General features: G+C 46.0%; 1 pseudogene; it reads left to right on the forward strand.

The window, feature by feature from the left end:
- Window positions 1–1263: 1263 nt before the first annotated feature.
- On the forward strand, window positions 1264–5754 carry LOC120651407 (annotated as a pseudogene).
- The last annotated feature ends 4518 nt before the right edge of the window (window positions 5755–10272 follow it).

A 10272-nucleotide genomic window follows, 5' to 3' on the forward strand; every position in this document is an offset into this window, starting at 1 on the left:
TTTAATTTAACAAATAACATCATCTCTACATATAGATTTCAATTTAATAAGTTTCTTCATAAATAACATACTTTAGGAATTTTTGCATATCAATTTAATAAAAAGTATGATACATATATCTATGTAATGTGATTCCATGAAAAAGTGTGAAATTTAAACTATGACCTTCAATTTGTTTTTATGTACAAACTCTAAGAATTATAGAATTCTAGTTTAAATAACCGTTATGTTCCCTAACAAGTGTCCTTTACAAATAACCGTTATGTTTCCTAAATTTTCACCTCCAGCTTGTAATACAAACCGTTAAACCGGTGGTGATATGGACTTTCATCGCTGGTTCCAACGGTGACTACGACCACCACTTCAAACCGGTGATAAAAGTCTATCATTGCTGATTCGATTGAAGCTGGTGGTGGTGAGACGTTTGCAGTGGGTCGTTCTATAGTAGTGTCACCTCCTGTAAAGAGGAACTTACTCTCTCCATTCTAGATTATAATTCATTTGATTTCTTTGATCTCAAGTTTGATCACTCTTCTTATTCAAAAAAATTGTTGAAGAAATTTTACTAATGAAGCAAGCCACAATAAAAAAGTGAATGTTTAAACTTAGATCGAGTTAAAAAGTCAATCGAATAATAATTTGAAACGAAGAGAGTACTAGTGCCTGTTGATGCCGCAAAAGCCCGGTACCTGGCAGATCGAAGTAGTGGAGGAAGGGGCGGTTATTGCGCATCAAGCGGATCCCATACACTACTGATTTTCCCAATATGCATATGCCAGGAAGCAGTTTGACGTTGCCGGACTGTGCAGTAGCTAAGTTGAGAAAATATGCCAATCAGGCCTCCTCTAAAGGAGTAGCTTAAAACTAGCAAAAATATTTTTTTATTTTGTGAACAGTAGCAAAATGAATAACTAGAAAGAAGTTAGCAGTCAGTGCTTCTCTCTCACTGCACAACATTCAATACTGATTTAAACTTATCTGCTGACTCTAAATTTATTTGCTTATAGATACCTGCTGAGTTTTACCATTGGAGGAGGTCTTAGTGTGCTTCTTATTTATAATATCCTTGTCTCACTATCCGAGAATCCTGAGATGCCCGGCCCATGCAGCTAGTTTAACTGCAGCTTGCAATAAAGAAGCCTCGTGATCCTCATGGGATGCAAACTATTCGATCGAACGGTCGATCTGCACCAAATTAATCCCAATAAATACTTCACTCTCCATCATACCCGGCCGTCAACTCGACCTCTACCGGAGCTTTGCTTGCATGGCTGCCACCACTACCGACGGCGACACCGCCGTCGGCCCGGTGCCGTTCACGGACATCTGCGGCGCCATGCCGCTGCCCAGCGCCGCCACCCCTCGCCCGAGCGACCTCAGGCAGTGGGTGCGCTGCTTCCAGGGCACCTGGGTGCCGGAGTACCACGTGCCGGGGATCGTCGCCTTCCGGGAGAGCTTGGCGCCGCGCCGCGGGGACGTCGACCTCGTGACCCCGCCCAAGTGCGGCACCACGTGGCTCAAGGCCCTGGCCTTCGCATCCATGGCGCGCGGCGCGCACCCACCCGGCGGCGCGGGGCACCCGCTCCGCCGCCTCAACCCGTACGACTGCGTCCCCTTCATGGAGATGCTGTTCGCCGCCGGATGCGGGGTCAAGATGGACGCGCTGCCGTCGCCGAGGCTCATGGCCACGCACATGCAGCACTCCGTCCTGCCGGCCTCCGTCACCCGGAACCCCGGCTGCAAAATCATCTACATGTGCAGGGACCCCAAGGACATGATCGTCTCCATGTTCCACTTCGCCAGGAAGCTCGCGCCGGACATCTCCTTCGCCGACGAGTTCGAGGCCGCGTGCGAGGGCACCAACATCAGCGGGCCGATCTGGGACCATCTCCTCGGGTAGTGGAACGCGAGCAAGGCGAACCCCGAGGCCGTGCTGTTCCTGAGGTACGAGGAGATGCTGAGCGACCCCGTCGAGGGCGTGAGGAAGCTGGCCCGGTTCGTCGGGCAGCCGTTCTCGCCGGCGGAGGAGGAGGCCGGGGCCGCCACGGACGTCGCGAGGCTGTGCAGCTTCGACACGCTCAGCAGCCTGGAGATCAACAGGCCGGCGGCGGCTGCCCGCTGTACTTCAGGACAGGGGAGGCGGGTGACACACTGACACTACTATAGAATACATCATTGCCAACGTCCCATTACCGCCGGTTTGTTTCGAACCGGCGGTGATAGTCTATCACCGTCGGTTCCAAATGGACCCAGCGGTGATGCTTACGTATCACCGCCGGTTCGTAATACGACCCGGCGGTGATGCTCTCGACAACATCACCGCCGGGTCGTATTACGAACCGGCGGTGATACGTAATCATCACCGCCGGGTTGTAATATGACCCGACGGTGATTTGTTCTCCACTTATTTTTTTTTCATTCTCCCCTCCCTCTCTCTCCGGTATTTTTTCCTCCTCCCCCTGGCGTCCGCCCACAACCCTCCCTCCCTCGTGGCGCCGCCCTCCTCCCCATTCCCATTCCTCCTCCCGCGCCCTCCCATGGCCGCGGCGCCGGCCCTCCGTGTTCGTCGGGTCATCGCCATTCCAACCCACTTTCCCCTCGCCCCAGTTCCCCCCACTTCACAGCACAGCCGCTCCCCGCCTCCACTGCGAGCCTCGAGAGCCTAGCTAGGGTTCCCTCCCCTCCTCGGCTCCTCCCCACGCGCTCCCATGGCTGCCTCCGAGGTGGTGCTCGAGGTTCTCCCCCAGGCGCCGCCGCGGGAGCCGGCGGCCGCGCTGCTCCCGCGCCTCGCCGTGCCCAAAGTTCTGCAGTACCTGTACCTCGCGAGCGCGTGGGTCGCCTGCGCGTTCGTGGCCGCCGGGACCGTCACGCGCCGGGCCCTGGGCGACGAGTCCCCGGTGACCTACGCGTTCCTCAAGGTCTCGATCAGAGCCCTCGTCTTCCCCGTGCTGCTCGTCCTCGTCGTCACCCTGCGGCTCCTGTGCGCCATGTGCGCGGCGGGGTTCGGGCTGTCGCTCCGCACCGTCGCCAGGGAGGTTCAGATCCATTCCCGGAAGGTATTGTGAAAAAAAGGCAACGCTGTTCCTTTCCGCAGTTGATTCGAGCAGGTTTTACCACTGTTAGTCAGTCAGTAAACTATATGCTGAAATTGACTGCCCCCTTTATGCTGAAATGGCTAGCTAGGCTCTAATTCCCTCTGTTTTGGAATCAATTGTGGTATGCACAAGCTCTATGAGGTGTGGATGCAGGAGCTGCTTTAATTCCAGTTAAGCTGCATTAGTTTCTCTAAAGAAAATGCAATTCGCGCACTGTATATATGTGAGTACATTTGCATCTTTCCAATTTCACATTGAAGCATACATATACTATCCTTATGATTGTGTTCACTGGAAGATACTGACCGGATTTGCTTGCTGATGCTGTTGAGCGTCCTTGTCAGATGTTTGGAGCATTAACTTGGAAGGTGCTGCTGGACCCTGCTGCAGTTGTGTTGCTCGTGTCTTTCCTTTTCTTCCTGCTGCTTGGAGTAGGCGTTCTAGTGCTTGGGGGGTTGTTACCTATGCAGGAATCTCAGAAGGAAAGGATTGGTTCTGCACTCTTTGATACAGGGGTATTGGGTGCCATGGGAATGTCTTGCTTTGTCATCATACCCAGTTTTGCACTAAAGATCTGGAGGAGAAAATAGGTGGCGATGCGGAAGCATTTCAATATCTGAGGTATCCCACAGTTGCCCTGGCTATCTTATGTTTATGTGTCATATAACCTTATCTACAATGAGCATGTCTTTTGTATGCATCTATGCCTTTTTCGCCTCTTTTTAGTGTGTAAATAGCTCCTTTAGTGGCTTATTATCATTATCCAGAATTGTGAAGCTTGCTAGTAGGGTCGTTATTGAAGGATAGATTTCATGTGAACATTAGCACAAAACCTGCTACAGGAAGAAAATTGTTTGCAAGTACCTTTTCTGGAAAATATGTTATGCCATAGACAATTTCTCCATTGAACCCTGTGTGAGGCCCTGTTAATCTACTTATCTGCAATTCTGCATGCATGTTCACATTGCCTTTGTGTATCACGTTCTGTTTTATTCTATGAATGCTTCTATGTTTGGGTCAGTAAAAGGAATAAAACTTGCACTTTGTAAAGTACATTAATGGCCATAAATTTTCTTCTTATATCATACTGATGGATTTTGTGTTTCTGTAAAAAGAATTGAAAAACTCTGTTTGATTATGCCAGCACATAAAAATGGTAGTAAACTGTAAACCAGGACCATCTTTAGTCTTTAGCAAGTTTCCCCCTGCATTTTTGAAGTAGTTAGTTAGAAATTATATTTCTTTCTGGTGAGGGATCTCTTCATCATGCACATATTTTTCCCCTGTCACTCTTATTTCTCCTAATGATAAGTTGATAACTTACCGCATCAGTAGCCCTTATGCATAAGTAAACATATTGAGAGTTCGTTACATTGATTGTTGAGAAAGGGATAAATGATTGTGGTTCCTGGTAACCTGTTGCATTAGAGGTTCATGTCTTAATTGTAAGTGATACAGGCATTTAGCTAGAATGAAGGATAACAAGATAAATAGATTAAAAAACTCGGCCTCACTGGGAATGTTACAAATCTAACCACAGGTTGGCCTGTTTTATCCACAGGCAAGGACAATTAGAGAAGGCACTGAAGCTCGACAAGCAGTTACAGCACAGACCCTGGTATGCTGGCGTCTACCGTCTAAGCTAGCTGACTTCTTTGCTTAGGTTCTAATTATCACCAGTAATATCTTTATTAAGTCTTTCTTGGTGCCTTGTTGTACATATTAATGTTTGCTAGAACTCGTAACCTGACGCTGAAGCTTAAGCGTTTGCGATGGGGTGGGTCACTAGTTATCACCACCCTGTCTGAACATAACTCTGATGCCCTACTCAATAGTCTATTTGGGTAAGTCCCACAATTCACTAAATATATCTAAGCTGTCCGACAATATTGATGAAACTATTTTAGCCAACATAGATTGTAACCTCCCATCATACTGAAGTGCAACCAATTCTTTATCTCACACCATAAGGCTACTCATTTTATACGGACTGTATCATATGTAATGGATTATCAGTTCTTGTAGAAATCTCTGCTTTCTGCTTTATTATGATTTCTACAAATTTATGCTTCAAGTTTTTTTTTGAATTTGGACTGCAAACATATATTGTGCTATTGAACCTAGCTAGCTTAGTAGTAGCTGATAGGTTGAATGCATGTTTAAGTAATGAGATGAGATTACCTAATATAATTCAGTTAAGCTAATAACTGAATCTGCTTGTTCTTGAGAAAATGAGGTGTTCCACAATGATGCAATATTATTATATGAAAATATTTTTTTGATGGGAAAAAGGTCTTCACAGCCGGTTCGTGTCTTCAACCGGCGGTGTTGATGTCCCCATCACCAACGGTTCCAGATACGAACCGGCGGTGTTGATGTCCCCATCACCAACGGTTCTAGAACCGGTGGTGATGGCCCGCTATCACCAACGACTTAAATCCAACGGTACCCAAAACTGTTGGTGATGCACTTTTAGAACCGGCGGTGATATGGGTGGCTGTAGTAGTATGACTAGGCCAACCACATGACGCCGGACATGGCTTGGCACCTTGACGGCATCATCCAGGAGAAGCTCAGAGGGTCTGGCCTCTCATTTGTGTGATCGAATCGATTGGTGCCGGCGTATTTAGTATTATTGGGAATAAAGAAAGGATGCTGCAAGACCCTGCTGTAGTCTCGATGCAATTCCTGATTCAAGTCATATCCACCTTGTTGCATTGCATCCAAGTAAATGTCCCGGCCGGTCATTTTCTTGATAATACTCACCAGAACTTGTACGCGTTTTCTAATTATTACTCATTCTACAACAAGGACTATTTACTAAAACTAGTAGAGTCCGCACATGTTTTCAAAAAATCTAGTAAATAATAATTTTACATATTTATAAAAAAGTCGCCGGCTAACTCAAAGTGAGTTAACAAATGTATAATGCAAAATTGTTGAATTGATAATTTTAAATATTTTACTAGACGGTGCCCCGGCAGCGCGAGCCTCGGCCTGCAGGTCCTCGGCACGGTCGCAGCCTCTCCAACCTGCTAAGTACTTATCAGTGATGACAGAAGTTGCTTCCATCTCACATTCTCACTACAAAGATGGCCCCTCCAACCTGCTAAGTAAATATCAGACGCATTAATCATAGGGAGAAAGTCACAAGTGGATAGTTTGCAAGTGGAGAGCGGCAATCCAAGGTTGGGCTGTGGGAAGGAAGAAATAGGGCAGGCAAGGATTGAAGCAAGTGAGCTAGCACGACACTGATCAACACAGATAGGCAGGAAGGTGCTTTTGTTAAAAGTTAGAAAAAAAATCTATTTTTGACTCCTCAACTATTCACAAGGTCTAATTTTGACCCCAAACTCCTAAACCGTCTAAAATAGGGAAAAGTCCAATTTTCACACTCAAACTATCGCAAAAGTCTGATTTTCAACCTTCAACTACAAAACCAGACAACATAGGCCATCCAACTGTCAAAATCGGGCAAATTTGGCCTTGGAGTGGTTTTGAAGGTGATTTTGCATTTTCTAAAAAAATTAAATAAATCTTATTAGATCTAAAAAATCAAAACTAATTCACTTTAAATCAGAAAAATATGAAACTAGTACCAAAATTTTTCTAAAAAGGTAACATATCTATTATTTCTCCATTTGAATTTTAGTTATTAAAAATAATAGGCATAACTGTAAGCAACCAAATATTATGAATATAAAAGAATTAGATCTGAATAGCTCACAAGTTATGTGACAATAAATATGTTACATTTTAGAAAACTTTTGATACTCATTTCATAATTTTTTGACTTAAAATGAATTACTTATAATTTTTTTAGTGTAAAATTGTATATGTTTAATTCTCATAAAATGGAAAATCACCTTCAAAACTACCCAGGGGCCAAATTTATCCGGTTTTGACAGTTGGATGACCTATGTTGTCCGGTTTCGTAGTTAAAGGTTGAAAATCGGACTTTTGCGATAGTTGGAGGTGTAAACCGAAATTTTCCCTCTAAAATAAGTACCTCAACTTTTCAAACGGTGCAATTCATACCTTGGGTCCGATTTTGGTGGTTTTCGTCCGACCTGGCGGCGGTTTTGACTGTTGACCGAATGACGTGGCACATATATCTCTCTCCTCCACTTTCAAAGCCTCGCCGCCGGCTGAGCGTTGGGTTCTCGCGCGCGGCGCCGCTGCGGCCGACGATGCCGCCGTGTGCTGCCACCTCGTTCACGCTGCCCCTGCGGCCGACGAAGCCGCCGTGCTCGCCGAACGCCGCGCGCTGCCTCATCGCGCCGCCGGCCGCGTCCTTTCTCCCCTTCACCGAGGTGGCTTCACGGGCTGCACCCCCGTGTTCGCCATCTTCCGCTTCGACTGTCGCGCCCCTGCAGCAGTGGCAGCGGGCTTGGGGTCCGCCGCGGCGGGAGTGCTGGGCTTGAGCGCGTCCGCGCCGCGCTCGCCGCCGGCACGCGCACACTCCGCCACAGCACGCTCCCCAATGCCGGGTGTGGAACGAGCCGGCAAGCAGCCCCAGAAGCACCCACGCACGTCAGTCTCCCTCCGACCAACCAGCAAGGACCTAGAATCCCGTGAAGGTATGGGTCACCAAGGTCTGCCCCTTCTCTGCGCGACGGCAAGCTGAGGAAGAAGAATACCAAGATGTTGGAGCTCTATGGGAGGATTCAGCTCGGAGATGGTTTAATTGGGTCGCTGAGGTAACCAGGAAGTTGTGTGCGAGAGGAATTGGATCATTATGGCTTTGATGATGGCGAATTTGGCAGTGGGAGGGAGCTCGGGCAAAAGGGAATGAACCAGCGACGAGGGGAGATGAACTAGTGCAGGGGGTGGTTTTTATCCAAATCGTGCCGCCTCAATGTACCCCCACTTCGACTGTGCGGGCGGCGGCGGTTGGGGCGCATTATTCTAAACGCTAAACGGTAAACAGTCGGCTACTTACCGTTTACCCTATTATTCGAGCAAAACGAGTGTTTAAATGGGAAAACAACCAATTAAATAGAAATGGTGTACCACTGTTTAGTGTTTAAATGGTGTGTAAACAGACTAAACGACCGTTTAGACGAACAATGCTTGGCACGTCTCGGGCAGCGGCGGGTTCTCGGCGGCCTGGGCAGGAGCTCGGTGCAGCTCGGGCGGCGGCGGGATCTCGGTGCAGCTCGGGCGGCGGCAGTTGCGGCGCACGCGAGCTCGGCACGTCTCGTTCGGCGACGGGTCTCGGCGGCCTGCGTGCGAGCTCAGCACGGCTCCTCCTCCGGCGGTGGTGGTGGTGGTAGGGTCGGCGTATCTCGGGACCATATCGGCCTCTCCATGCATGGTTCACGGCACGGGCAATGGCGTGTTGGTGGAGATGGCCACGTCGCCAGCATGGCGGGTCAAACCCACTCCGCGTCAGCGCTAAACCACCTAAAACAAGCCCAGGTGCCCAAGTTGCATGGTATTAGAACTTAGGGTGTCCATTGTGCCTAGTTTCGTAGCTGAAGGTCAAAGTTGGACAAACCCAATAGTTGAGGTGTCAAAAATGGACTTTTTCCTAAAAGTTAATATGAAGACCAGTAGCCACAGAGAAAGAATGGAGTGTCTCTCAAAGCAAGGAGTTGGTGCTCATAAGCTTTAAGAATAATTAACGTGTTATTAGCGTATTGTGGGACAGGGCAAAGGGCACCAGGATTTATTAGATGCTCAAAAACACCTTCAGCAGCGGCACTGATAATAAGTTGTTGCAGCACATCGGCTATCAAAACAAAAATACATTTTTAGAGGCGTGTGAAGTCATCACCCGTCTCTAAAAATGGTGGCCATTTTCAGGGACGGGTGACGACATCACCCACCACTAGAAATATATTTTCAGGGATAGGTCAACTGCTACAGTAGCTCCTCTCCCTTTGTATGAGTGGTTATCTTTTGATCCGTCTCTAGAAAAAAATGAGATGTTCTTATAAATTGTTTTTTATAGTGTATAAGTGTATTCGAGAGATCGGACTGGCATACCTTGATACTGACAAGCGTTGCAAATTGTGAACGGAATAATTCAGATGCATATCATGCTAATGCAAATTCTTCACATTCGCATATGAAGGTTTTTACATAGCTCCATGAATCCTGTTATATTCAATCCATTGCTTGCGGCTGCCATTACGAGTACCGTGTCAAGCTGCTTATGGTTTGGGCCAAAATCGGTCTTTGTAGTTTGATTTTTTTCATTTGAACCGACCTAGTTTGGTGGTAACTAGATGTCCAGTTGGATGGTTTGGTTGGGATTCACATTAGAGTAGTTCGATCTGGTCTAGGTTGGTTTACTTGTGGATCGTATATCATCTCCATTGTTGCCCTTATCGTCAATAGCAGCGGCTGCATATGCAGACCCAATATACATCACTAATTATTTCTGTGCATGCCAGCTTGTTCGTACAGCTGCAGTTTCCAAACCATTAGCAGAAGAAAAAGTCTACTTTGCCTCTCCCAACCTTCACAAAAGTCTAATTTTCCTCCTCCAACTACAAAATCGGACTTATGAACTCCTCCAACTCTTCAAAACCGGTCAACTTTCTTCCCTGACTGGTTTGAGGCTGAGGTGACAATAATTTTGATAATTTTTTTGGATTTTTTATATGTGCAACTTTAGAAGTAATAAAGTATAAAAAATTATGTTATTTCACAAAACGCTAAACCATAGAGCATGGATAACATTACAATAAGATGTGCAAGATTTTGCTGAATGAAATTTCAATTGTTGAATTTCAAACGGACATAGAATCAAAATTTTCCTAATTTTTTACGGACCCTTTTAAACCTTATATTTGTGTTTCCTAATTTCAATTTGATAACATTATATGTGTAACCTTTTAAACGTTGTTGATGTGGTATCTTTGTTTGGCACATGCTATATATATTTGTTTTCACATGCTATATATAATATATTGTACGTAGCATCTGCCAAACAAAGATACCAATCATTTGGAGACCATAAAAATTTGGAATTTTTTTTATTATGCATCCTTTTAAAATACAGCAATTTAAATTTTAATCAACAAAACCTTGCACATCTTATTGTACTGTTATCCATGGTTTGGTTTAGTGTTTTGTGAAATATTATGATTTTGAGAGCTCTCTAGGTGATACTTTATTACTTCTAAAGTTAGCACATATGAAAAATAAAAAAATTTGTCAAAACCGC

This window comes from Panicum virgatum, chromosome 9K (genome assembly GCF_016808335.1).
Source record: "Panicum virgatum strain AP13 chromosome 9K, P.virgatum_v5, whole genome shotgun sequence".
Taxonomy (NCBI): domain Eukaryota; kingdom Viridiplantae; phylum Streptophyta; class Magnoliopsida; order Poales; family Poaceae; genus Panicum; species Panicum virgatum.